The 13,351-nt window shown below is 44.4% G+C and overlaps 1 protein-coding gene across 4 annotated transcripts in view; it reads left to right on the top strand.

The window, feature by feature from the left end:
- Positions 1-13,351, top strand: part of LOC122563647 (uncharacterized) — a 115,997-nt gene that overhangs the window by 47,505 nt on the left and 55,141 nt on the right. For 3 of the 4 annotated variants that reach the window (XR_015752153.1, XR_015752152.1, XR_015752154.1), the window contains exon 1: positions 12,830-13,021. The exons of the other annotated variant lie outside the window; for it this stretch is intronic. The gene's annotated coding sequence lies outside the window, so the exon portion shown is untranslated. Of the gene's footprint in view, positions 1-12,829; positions 13,022-13,351 lie in introns of those variants that run through there. 4 annotated transcript variants of the gene reach the window in all.

Below are 13,351 nucleotides of genomic sequence, written 5' to 3'. Positions count from 1 at the left end.
TGGTAAGGCCACCATTTATTGCCCATTTCTAATCTCCCTAATTTGATTGACTTGCTAGGCCATCTCAGACGACAGTCCCCATGAATCACATGAAGATCAGACCAGTAAAAGATGCAGATTTCCTTCCCTAAATACAACACTTATATTCCATTGCCAGCAATAAGATGATTGTTTTACCAAGAACAAAACATATGTTTGCAGTGTCACAGCTGAACTAAAGCTGTGGCTCAATAGGTAACACTCACACCTCTGGCTCAAAAGATTATGAATTTACATGCCACTCCAGAATTAGAGCACAAAACCCTCTTGTGTGCTGAATGATGAAGCAGTGAGGGAGTGTTACCATCTTAGAAATTCTGATTTAGGGTGAAACATTAATCTGGGATTGTGCCTGCCCTCTTAAGTGGGCATAACAGATTTCATGGCACTATGTCAAAGGATAGCAATGGAGTTATCTCCAGTGTTCCGGGCAATATTTATTTATCAATCAATGTGGCAAAGCTGGTCTTTATTTGCTGTGTACAAATTAGCTACTGAGTTTCCTATAATTGAGACAATAGTTTCAAAGTCCCTTATTGGCTATCAAGTATTTTAAGATTTTCTGTGATCATAAAAGGTACTATATCTAAGTACAAATTGTTGTTCTTATGATTTCATACTGCCAGTTCCTCCAAGATACAAGCAAGGTGCCTAAACAAAAACGTATGAAAAATTAACAGAAGCAAAAGAAAAAAAAACTAAATTTATATATAATTTATTATAGCCATTATAGTTGTAAAATTTGCATGAATAGACTTCTTTAACTGTCCGCTATTGCTGTAAACAACACATATACCAAAAAACCCAATAGTTGTTGCAACATATAAGTTCACATGCACTGTCACTACAGTACATGTTATACACCACACTATGAAGCAACAATACTTTGTGCTTGCATCCATATGTAGAATCAAAAATAGGATACTGGCAAAATAAGTATTGCTAATCTGGCTGGAGAGATAAAGGCTGAAGTAGGTGGAATGAAATCACAAAATGGTTAGGAGTGACAACATCATGAAGAGGCTTGAAATCATTGCCATTATGAAGGAATTGAATTTAATTCGACTGCAATTAACAGTATTACCAAGAACAAAACATATGTTTGCAGTGTCATAGCTGAATTAAAGAGATATGTGATACTGCAGAGTAATATGAACTTCGTTGAACATAGTTTAAAAAGAAACAAAAACAGCTTCTTTATGCAATGACCCATATTGTTGAGTGACTCCAGTTAGTAATAATAGTCAGTTCTCAGATATATATAAAATAGACTTTGTGACAGTGTAGCTCCAAACAATAGTGCTCAGGAAGAACAGAAAAAAACAATGAAATCTAGGACTTGGAGTTTTGAATCATACAAGTCTTGCATATTAACTGTCTCACTTATCAAAATATAGGTGTGCACATTTTGAAGGCATCACATGTTTGGCAATATGTGAGCATGCAGTTAAGATGTTTTTTGCACTGAGGATGTTTGGCAGTGTGTGTAAAGTTATGATGTGCCCTGAAGGCCTCTTTGTCTATCACTTAACCAGTTTCAAAACAAAAATGGAATCATTGCTGTGCCAACATTTATAATGAATAGTTCACATAATTTTTGTCTCGTCTGCGGTTAAGTGAATTATTAATGGGTGGGACTGTTCAGTGAGATGAAAAAAGATTATTTATAAAGCTATAATTATCACATTACAATTGTCTTATTAAAAATCTTCAGCTAATCTGATACCTATAGTTCAAGTAATCAGAGATGCCACAAAATCAATGGTGGAACAATTTTTAACATCATCACCTAAGTTTAGGGTGCATCACTTGACATTTCAAGGCTTCTGCGTGAACACCTTAGCTATCTTATTGATCTCAGCATATATGTATGTCTATCTCTGTTCACAATAGGAATCACATGATGTAACAAATTTATCTTTTTCTTATTCATTACTGGTATATGGGCTTCACTTGCTGGGCCAGTATTTATTGCCTTTTCCTATTGCTCTTGAGAATGTGGTGGTGAGCTGCTTTCTTGAACTATTGCAGTCAATTTGATGTATGTTCACCAATAGTTCTGTAAGGGAGGGGATTCTAGGATTTTATCCCAGCAACGCTGAAGGAACGGCGAATATATTTCCAAGGAAATGGTGAGTGCCTTTGAGGGAAACTTGCAGGTGGTGGTGTTCCCACATATCTGCTGACCCTGTCCTCTTAGATGTCGATGGTCAGGGTTTTGGAAGGTGCTATCTAAGGACCCATGATGATATACATTGCTGCTATTGTGCATCTTTAGTGGCAGAGTGAATATTTGTGGTGTCAATCCAAGGAACTGCTATGTCCTGGAACTGTCAAACTTCTTGAATGTTATTGAAGCTGCAACCATCCAGGCAAATGAGGAGTATTCTATTACACTTCTGACTTGTTCCTTGTTGATGATGGACAGGCTTTGGGGAGTCATGAAGTGAGTTACCAGTGTTGTAGCACATTGAATCAGTTTAATTATAGATTATAGCAAGTTCTGGAGCATACTTCTTCAATACTTTTGCTGGAATTTGTCAGGACCAATAGCTTTAATAGTCATGTGGAATGAATCACCTTGGTTGAAGACTGGCATCTATGATGCTGGGGACCTCTGAGGATGCCAGTCATCCACTTGGCACTTCTGGCTGAAGATTGTTGCAAAGGTCTCAGCCTTATCTTTTATACTAATACATTGGACTCCCCCATTATTGAAGATAGGAATATTTGTTTAGCATCTTCCTCCAGTGAGTTTTTTAATTGTTCCCCACCATTCGCAACAAAGACTGCAGAGTTTAGATCTAATCTGTTGATTGTGAAATAGTATGGTTCTGTCTATTACTTGCTGCTATTGCTGTGTGACCTGTGCATAGTCCACTTTTGTAGCTTCACTAGGTTGACGCCTCGTTTTTAGGTGTGCTTTGCGCTGCTCCTGCCTTGTCTTCCTGCACCCTTTGTTGAACTGAGTTGATCCCCTGGCTTAATGATAATGATAGAGTGAGGGATATAGCAGACCAGATGTTGTTGGAGTACAGTTCTATTGCTGCTGATGCCAAATCACCTCATGGGTGCTGTGTCTTGAATTACTAGATCTGTTCAAAATCTATCCCAGTTAGTATGGTGGTAGTGCCTCATAACACAGTGAACACAGAACTTTGTCCCCACAAGCACTGTGCAGTGGTGAGTCCTGCCAATATTGTTGTGGATAAATGCACCTGCAGGAGGAGGATTGGTGAGGATGCAATCAAGTATGTTTTTACCTCTTGGTGGTTCCTTCACAATCTGCTAAGAAATAACCGGCTTGGTCAGTAGTGGTGCTACTGAGCTATTCTTAGTGATGGATCTTGAAATCCCCACACCCAGAGTACGTTTTGTGCTCCTGCTACCCTTAGCACTTCCTCCAAGTGGAGTTCAACATGGAGAGGTATTAATTCATCAGTCAAGAAGAGACAATATGTAATAACTGGCAGGAGGCTTTCTTGTCGAAGGAGTGGTGTTGGAAAAGAACAGCAGGTCAGGCAGCATCCAAGGAGCATCGACATTTTGGGCCATCAGGAATGCCCATGATTGAACTGAAGCCATAAGACTTCATGCAGTCCAGAATCAATGCTGAGCACTCCTAGCGCAACTCTGCTGTTCCTGTCCTGCCAAAACGACAGAGCATAGCCAGAGATGGTGATTGTGGTGTCTGGGGCATTGTGTGTGCAGTGTGATTCCATAAAAATGATTACATCAGACTTGATGATTCAGTGACACAGTTCTCCTCATTTTGGCATTAGACCCCAGATATTCTCAAAGGAGACTTTGCAAGGTCAACATTGACACCCTGTGTTTTGTCCTGCTTTGTTCCTTTTTTTAAGGCTTTTTAGAACAAAGAACAAAGAAAATTTACTGTCCAGGAACAGGCCCTTCGGCCCTCCAAGCCTGAGCTGATCCAAATGTACTGTCCAAACCTATCGGTCAATTCCCAAGCCTCTGTATCCCTCTGCTCCCCACCTACTCATGCATCTGTCCAGATGCATCTTAAATTAATCTACCGTACCTGCCTCTACCACCTCAGCTGGCAATGCGTTCCAAGTGGTTTTTGAGTGGTTTGATATTGAGTGGTCTGTTAGGCCATTTTATTGGGTATTTAATAGCCAACCATTTTGCTATGGATCTGGAGTCAGGTATCCTGCCTGGGTAATGGTTGCAGATGGGTTTTACAACAATCATTTCATGGTCAACATTAGACTTCTACTCTGGTTGGATTTGAACACAAAATCCCATAGTGTTACCTGGGTCTCTGGATTACATAGCCAGCAATAATACAATGCCACCACTACCATTAACATTAGTAGATTAACCTGTGTTTCTATTGTTGATTAGTTTAAATTGCTCATACCACATTGTAGATTACTCAGATTCCAACACAGATTCATCTTTATAATGTGACAAAGAAAAATTAGATTGTTTAAAAACAATTTTGACTTGTGCTCCAGCCACCAAGATTTGACCTTGCATTTCGGCTATTCCCTGCTTTTCTGCCAACTCACTTGCTCGTGGTCCTGCCTATCTCTATTGGTCCCTTTTCCCTGATATATTTTGATTGTTTCACCATCTGCCTCTTTTGGAAACTCAATGTCCCAGCCCCATTCTGCCTTGCCACTACAAAACAGATGGAGTTTGCTGATGATTTGCCAGTTTTGTGTCCCTGGGCTACCATCCAGTAACATTTTATTAGATTCCTTTGAGTTAATCACATGCCAATTAACGCCTTTTGAAAGAACTTGGTTAGGACTGGTTTTATAGCTAAGTACAGAACAAGATAATTGTGTGCTCTATGAAGCATGATGGGCTTCTGACCCCAGCACCTCCAACCTCTCAAATCAACAGCACAGCCTGTTGGGGGGTGTGGGGTTGAACAATACAACATTTGTTGTTAAAAGAGCCATCTAGGATTTTTATGTGTTTGCCCCTGGAAGACCATAAAGAACTGTTGCTCGGCAGTTTAAATGAATTAATTCATGATGCAGAAAATCAGTCATGCTCACTTTCATGTCAAGGACATGATGTGGCCAGACCATGATTCCAGATCAGGAGACCTTAGCCCATTGACCCTCATTGGTATTGTCTTGGTGCGTTATTACCACTACTTGCTGGGACAAAATGTATTTGGGTGGCTTTAGCTGGCAGCAATGACCATTATTCATCCCTAGGGGGAGGAGTGGGGTGCAGCAAAAATGGTGGCTGTTGGAGAGGTTTCAGTCAGAAATACGAGATGGACTCCTGCCTCATTGGCTTTGTGGCAAAACTAACCTGAAACCCAGGTGGCACCACCACATCTGCTGCAGAGGTCAGTGAAGAATCCTGAACAGAGTGAGTCTCACTGGGGCTGTGCACTGCAGGGTCTTATTTCTCACAGAGATCTTAGGACAGGCAGAAAGACCATTAGTGATAGATGCGACCAGCCACTAAAACATATTTTGGTAGACCACCACTCGGTGCACTGAGCCTATCAAAGTTGGTCATGGTTTGAGCGTATGTACCAATCAAGTTGGGGTTTTGATGACATGCTGGAAATGGGGTCCAGAACCTGCATTTCCCAGAAGCAGGATATGCCCTGCAATGTTTTTTAACCACAATTTGCCTCCGAATTTGCTGTCTGTGGGCCCAGGATAGCAGGCAGGCAGGAAGGTGAGCTCCTAACACTGCTGGCCAATCACATGACTCTGGTACCTCTGACAGCGGACAAAGGGGGCGCAGTGGTAGTCTAGCGCACTGACCTCTACATCGCTGAAGCCAAACGCCAACTCGAGGACACCTCTTCCTACCGCCCCCTTGACCATGACCCCACCCCCCATCACCAAACCATCATCTCCCAGACCATACAGAACCTCATCACCTCAGGAGATCTCCCACCCACAGCTTCCAACCTCATAGTCCGGGAACCCCGCACTGCCCGGTTCTACCTCCTTCCCAAGATCTACAAGCCTGACCACCCTGGCCGACCCATTGTCTCAGCATGCTCCTGCCCCACTGAACTCATCTCTAACTACCTCGACACTGTCCTATCCCCCCTAGTCCAGGGACTCCCCACATATGTTCGAGACACCACCCACGCCCTCCACCTCCTCCAAGACTTCCGTTTCCCCGGCCCCCAACGCCTCATCTTCACCATGGATATCCAATCCCTCTACACCTCCATCCGCCATAACCAGGGCCTCCAAGCCCTCCGTTTTTTCCTCTCCAGACGTTCCCAACAGTACCCCTCCACCGACACTCTCATTCGTTTGGCCGAACTGGTCCTCACCCTTAACAATTTCTCCTTTGAATCCTCCCACTTCCTCCAGACCAAAGGGGTAGCCATGGGCACACGTATGGGCCCCAGCTATGCCTGTCTCTTTGTTGGCTACGTAGAGCAGTTGATCTTCCGTAATTACACCGGCACCACTCCCCACCTCTTCCTCCGCTACATTGATGACTGCATTGGCGCCACCTCGTGCTCCCGCGAGGAGGTTGAGCAATTCATCAACTTCACCAACACATTCCACCCTGACCTTAAATTTACCTGGGCCATCTCTGACACCTCCCTCCCCTTCCTGGACCTCTCCATCTCCATCAGTGACGACCGACTTGACACTGACATCTTCTACAAACCCACCGACTCCCACAGCTACCTGGATTACACCTCTTCCCACCCTACCTCTTGCAAAAATGCCATCCCGTATTCCCAATTCCTCCACCTCCGCCGTATCTGCTCCCAGGAGGAGCGGTTCCACCATAGAACACACCAGATGGCCTCCTTCTTTAGAGACCGCAATTTCCCTTCCCACGTGGTTAAAGATGCCCTCCAACGCATCTCATCCACATCCCGCACCTCCGCCCTCAGACCCAACCCCTCCAACCGCAATAAGGACAGAACGCCCCTGGTGCTCACCTTCCATCCTACCAACCTTCGCATAAACCAAATCATCCGCCGACATTTCCGCCACCTCCAAACAGACCCCACCACCAGGGATATATTTCCCTCCCCGCCCCTCTCCGCCTTCCGCAAAGACCGTTCCCTCCGTGACTACCTGGTCAGGTCCACGCCCCCCTACGACCCACCCTCCCATCCTGGCACTTTCCCCTGCCACCGCAGGAACTGTAAAACCTGCGCTCACACCTCCTCCCTCACCTCTATCCAAGGCCCCAAAGGAGCTTTCCACATCCATCAAAGTTTTACCTGCACATCCACTAATATTATCTATTGTATCCGTTGCTCCCGATGCAGTCTCCTCTACATTGGGGAGACTGGGCGCCTCCTAGCAGAGCGCTTTAGGGAACATCTCCGAGACACCCGCACCAATCAACCAAATCGCCCAGTGGCTCAACATTTCAACTCCCCCTCCCACTCTACCGAGGATATGGAGGTGCTGGGCCTCCTCCACCGCCGCTCCCTCACCACCAGACGCCTGGAGGAAGAACGCCTCATCTTCCGCCTCGGAACACTTCAACCCCAGGGCATCAATGTGGACTTCAACAGTTTCCTCATTTCCCCTTCCCCCACCTCATCCTAGTTTCAAACTTGCAGCTCCGCACTGTCCCCTTGACCTGTCCGGACTTGTCCGACCTGCCCAGCTCCTTTTCCACCTATACACTCCACCCTCTCCTCCCTGACCTATCACCTTCATCTCCTCCCCCACTGACCTATTGTACTCTATGCCACTCTCTCCCCACCCCCACCCTCCTCTAGCTTATCTCTCCACGCTTCAGGCTCTCTGCCTTTATTCCTGATGAAGGGCTTTTGCCCGAAACGTCGATTTTGCCTGTCCTCGGATGCTGCCTGAATTGCTGTGCTCTTCCAGCACCACTGATCCAGAATCTGGTACCTCTGAAGCCTAAGCCTAACTATGTAAATCAGCTGCTGTCCATTTCCTGGTAAGAAGCAGCCTGTCTGCAATCCGTCCTGCCTTCTGTGTGGTCTGAATGGTGGGGCACATCTGAGGGGGGGAAGCAGAACTAACCCAACTCCTTCCCCCCCATGCCTCTCTGTCTCTGAAAGCTGGTAAAGCCCTAGCTATGTAGACTGGTCACAGACAATCCTTTTGACAAAAGAATAGGGCGAAACACACCAATTCAATCCCCCCATTAAAAAAAAACGTATGTTATGAAAGGATGAGATTAACCCTTTCTTACCTTTTAGATCAGACAAGACTCAGGTTTCTTTGCTTAAATACTTATTCATGCATGCATTGGAGACATACACATCCAAACATGTCACATGGCTCAAATCTTTGTTACAAGAACAAAAGGTTTATACCATTTTCACATATAATAATTTCCAATCAAAAGGTGACACATTTGCTCACCTCTATCTTCACCCAATAATATTCACATCATTCACATTCCAAGTTGGTTCACATGACTATATTACCCAATCATGTTCAAACTGATACACGTGATTATATTGTCCAATCATATTACTATATGTTTGCATCTCCCAACTACAGTGAAAGTAAAGTCACCATTATCCTACCAGATTGTAGGGCTGCTGTCTCATTAGAGAGAGATGACTGATGGTGGTTTAACTTGAGGGTCACCACACCTCGGGTGAGGAAAGAGGTTCTTAGTAACCTCAGCCAGTGTGGGAATTGAATCCACACTATTTTAATCACTCTGTATTGCAAACCAGCCATCAATCCACCCAATTGACCAACACCCCCCAACGTAGTATGTGCCATGTGATGACCAATCACTATTTCTTTTCCCTTTCAGTTGTTTATGAAACAAATAGACTTGATGTACCCAAAATCTTCTTACATTCTGTGTTTTCTGGTTTTCTCTTCCTCAAGCCGCCACATTTTTGGAAATCAAAAATGTGAAAATGAAAATATTTTAGGGGAAGGGCTTTGAAATTACATTTGGTTTTTCTCTCCACAGATATTGTCAAACCTGCTGAGCAGTTTCAGGATTTTCTGTTCTTATTTAAGATTTAAACCCATACATTGTAGCATGAGGACAGGCTGAGGTGAGCAGTGAGGAATTCCCTGTTTTGAAGTCATTGAAAAGAATAGAAAGCTTAGTAGTGATCAGAATATACTTATGTATGTCATAGTGGTTAGCACCTGACAGCACCAGAGATCCAGGTTTGATTCCAGCCTTGGGTGACCATCTATGTAGAGTTTGCATATTCTCCCAGTGTCTGCGTGAGTTTCTTCTGTGTGCTCCAGTTTCCTCCCATAACCAAAAGATGCGCAGGTTAGGTGGATTGACCATGCTAAATTGCCCCATAGTGACCAGGGAGGTGCAGGATTAGCTATGTTAAAAATGTGGGGTTATGGGTAGGTGAGGGTCTGCATTGGGGTGATGGGATAGGGTAAGGGTCTGATTGGAGGTCAGTGAAGACTTGGTGGGCCGAATGGCCAATTTCTGCACTGTAGGGATTGTATGATTTATTCAACTTAGTCAGGCGGAGAAAGAGAAAATATTTGAAATGAATCATTACTGATCTTGTTTGGATGACTCTCACCTAGAAACCATTTCCTTAGTGTTAACAGTGACGGAAAGCTAGCTTGAAACTGGTGCAAAATAAATTCTGCAGTATAAATAATCACTAAACTCCATTTTAAAACATAGAGTTTATGATAATAAGAGATTGTAAGTGAAACTTCTTTAAGCTTTGATGTGGGGATGCATCCAACCTCTGTATCTGCCCTGGTGGCCCGATTTGACCTGCAAGAAAGCAAGGGTAGATTTGTAGAATCCCACTGGTATGATGGCAAGTGCCCAAGGCTGTCTGTTTTCAATGCCAGCTTGTCTCTGCAGCAGTTAAGCTTATTTCTCAGGCCCACTGGAACGCATTTGATTCCAGAACTGCTTATAGAGGCAGCCTGTTCAGAAGCAGACTACCTCACCAGGACAGTGAATATGAGGTGGGACATCTCGTTACAAAACAAGTAAATGTTGAATGAGAGAAATGTAGGTGAGCTGGGTGAGCAGTGGGGTTTAGGATTCTGGCTCATAAAAGCAAAGCCGTACTCCAAGTAGGATTTTAAAAAATCTAATGTAACACTGCAATCTATGACAAACATATGGGGCAAAAGTGGGATGGAGTTTGATTAACCTGTAATAAGCTGGCTTGTTGGTCTAGGGGTACGATTCTCACTTAGGGTGTGAGAGATCCTGGGTTCAAATCACGAATGAGTCCTTGTTTTAGTGGGGTTGATAGAAAGGTCGAAGGCGTTGGATTCAGATTCCAGTGCCAGTTGGAGCGTGGGTTCGAATCCCACCGCTGGCAGTGATCCAATCGTTCTGGCAGCCCATCCCTTCACTGCTTAGGATTTGATAATGAGAATCCAGAGGAAGTATATTCCTGTTAGGGTGAAAGGAAAGACTGGTAGATATAGGGAATGCTGGATGACGAAAGAAATTGAGGGTTTGGTTAAGAAAAAGAAGGAAGCATATGTAAGGTATAGACAGGATAGATCGAGTGAACCCTTAGAAGAGTATAAAGGCAGTAGGAGTACACTTAACAGGGAAATCAGGAGGGCAAAAAGGGGACATGAGATATCTTTCGCAAGTAGAATTAAGGAGAATCCAGAGAGTGTTTACAGACACATTAAGGACAAAGGGTAACTAGCGAGAGAATAGGGGCCCACAAAGATCAGCAAGGCGGACTTTGTGTGGAGCCGCAGAAAATGGGGGAGATACTAAATGAGTATTTTGCAACAATTTTACTGTGGGAAAGGATATGGAAGATATAATCTGTAGGGAAATAGATGGTGACATCTTGCAAAATGTCCATATTACTGAGAAGGAAGTGCTGGATGTCTTGAAACGGATAAAGGAGGATGAATCCCCAGGACTTGATCAGGTGTACCCTAGAACTCTGTGGGAAGCTAGAGAAGTGATTGCTGGGTCTCTTGCTGAGATATTTGTATCATTGATAGTCAACAGGTGAGGTGCCGGAAGACTGGAGGTTGGCTAACGTGGTGTCACTGTTTAAGAAGGGTGGTAAGGACAAGCCAGGGAACTATAGGCCAGTGAGCCTGACGTTGGTGGTGGGCAAGTTGTTGGAGGGAATCCTGAGGGACAGGATGTACATGTATTTGGAAAGGCAAGGACTGATTAGAGATAGTCAACATGGCTTTCTGCGTGGGAAATCATGTCTCACAAACTTGATTGAGTTTTTTGAAGAAGTAACAAAGTGGATTAATGAGGGAAGAGTGGTAGATGTGATCTATGTGGACTTCAGTAAGGTGTTCGACAAGGTTCCCCATGGGAGACTGATTAGTAAGGTTAGATCTCATGGAATACAGGGAGAACTAGCCATTTGGATACAGAACTGGCTCAAAGGTAGATGACAAAGGGTAGTGGTGGAGGGTTGTTTTTCAGACTGGAGGCCTGTGACCAGTGGAGTGCCACAAGGATCGGTGCTGGGTCCTCTACTTTCTGTTATTTACATAAATGGTTTGGATGCGAGCATTAGAGGTACAGTTAGTAAGTTTGCAGATGACACCAAAGTTGGAGGTGTAGTCGACAGCAAAGATGGTTACCTCAGATTACAACAGGATCTTGACCAGATGGGCCCATGGGTTGAGAAGTGGCAGATGGAGTTTAATTCAGATAAATGCGAGGTGCTGTATTTTGGGAAAGCAAATCTTAGCAGGAATTATACACTTAATGGTAAGGTCCTAGGGAGTGTTGCTGAGCAAAGAGACCTTGGAGTGCAGGTTCATAGCTCCTTGAAAGTGGAGTCACAGGTAGATAGGATAGTGAAGAAGGCTTTTGGTATGCTTTCCTTTATTGGTCAGAGTATTGAGTACAGGAGTTGGGAGGTCATGTTGCGGCTGTACAGGACATTGGTTAGGCCACTGTTGGAATATTGTGTGCAATTCTGGTCTCCTTCCTACTGGAAAGATGTTGTGAAACTTGAAATGGTTCAGAAGAGATTTACAAGGATGTTGCCAGGATTGGAGGATTTGAGCTATGGGGAGAGGCTGAATAGGATGGGGCTGTTTTCCCTGGAACATCAGAGGCTAAGGGGTGACCTTATAGAGGTTTACAAAATTATGAGGGTCATGTGTAAATAGGCCAAGTATTTTCCCTGGGATCAGGGAGTCCAGAACTAGAAGGCTTAGGTTTAGGGTGAGAGGGGAAAGATATAAAAGAGACCTAAGGGGCAACTTTTTCACACAGAGGGTGCTACGTGTATGGAATGAGCTGCCAGAGGAAGTCGTACAATTGCAACATTTAAGAGGCATTTGGATGGGTATATGAATAGGAAGGGTTTGGAGGGATATGGGCTGGGTGCTGGCAGGCGGCACTAGCTTGGGTTGGAATATCTGGTCGGCATGGACGGGTTAGACCGAAGGGTCTGTTTCCATGCTGTACATCTCTATGACTCTAAGTTATTCCAATGTAGGTAGTGTGGAATCCTTGTGGAGCCTGTTCATTAGCTTGACTGTAGCATGTATCCAAGTGTAAGCACTCTGCTGGGGACCGGTGGTGTAGTGGTCATGTTCCTACCTCTGGGTCAGAGGTTAGGGTTCAAGTCCCACCTAGCCCAGAGGTATGTCTTAACATGTGTTAATAGTTTGACTTGAAAAGTACTTTTGAAAACATGCTGCTGAGTAGTTGTATGCTTCAGCAAGGAAGCCCAGCTTGTGTGTGGCTAAGACCACTTGCAGCTAGCCTGCACTACAGTAACCCTGCCTGCAAGGGGAGGTACGATCAGGCTGCAGCAAGTGCTGACAATGTTTTGGAAACTAAGTTCAAGCAGGAAATAGACAAAGGCAGAGGAAAGCAGAGAGTATGATCTTTGCGGAGGGGCCTCAATGCAAGAGGTGGGCAGGAAGAGAGAGGACTCTCTCCCCAGCAGACCAGCAGACCCTCTGATCAATGTGAAGGCAGAGGTAACAAATGCCCATGATACTCCATTTGAGCAGAGTAACATTCAGGACCTCGATGCAAAGCAGAAAGTCGCTCAACAACCTCACAGGAGCAATGCAGATCGGTGAGTGCACCTTTCAAATGCTAAATCAAACCAAATTAGCCATTCATCTCACAGATTGTTCGTCATAGCACCTAAACATCACCTGCCCTCAAGCAATCTGTCCCCCTTACTAATACTTCATCTTTACATTTACACTTCATTCTCATGCACTGGGAACTGCTGCAAGCTTCATAAATACATCTTATATGTTATGCACATTGCCAGATGTTTAACATCGACTGGCACATCACCCAAATACATTACACCATGCTGTCCTTTGTCTCACAGGGCAAGATGGTATACAATCAGAGGCAGCATGATGTAATAGCAGGGACAGACCAGGTTTCATGT

The sequence above is a fragment of the Chiloscyllium plagiosum genome, unplaced genomic scaffold (assembly GCF_037043375.1).
Source record: "Chiloscyllium plagiosum isolate Xiang-an unplaced genomic scaffold, Cpla_swu_hap1 HiC_scaffold_30, whole genome shotgun sequence".
In the NCBI taxonomy this organism is placed as follows: Eukaryota; Metazoa; Chordata; class Chondrichthyes; order Orectolobiformes; family Hemiscylliidae; genus Chiloscyllium; species Chiloscyllium plagiosum.
Note: the sequence above shows the minus strand (reverse complement) of the source record. Positions and strands in the feature narration are given on the sequence as shown.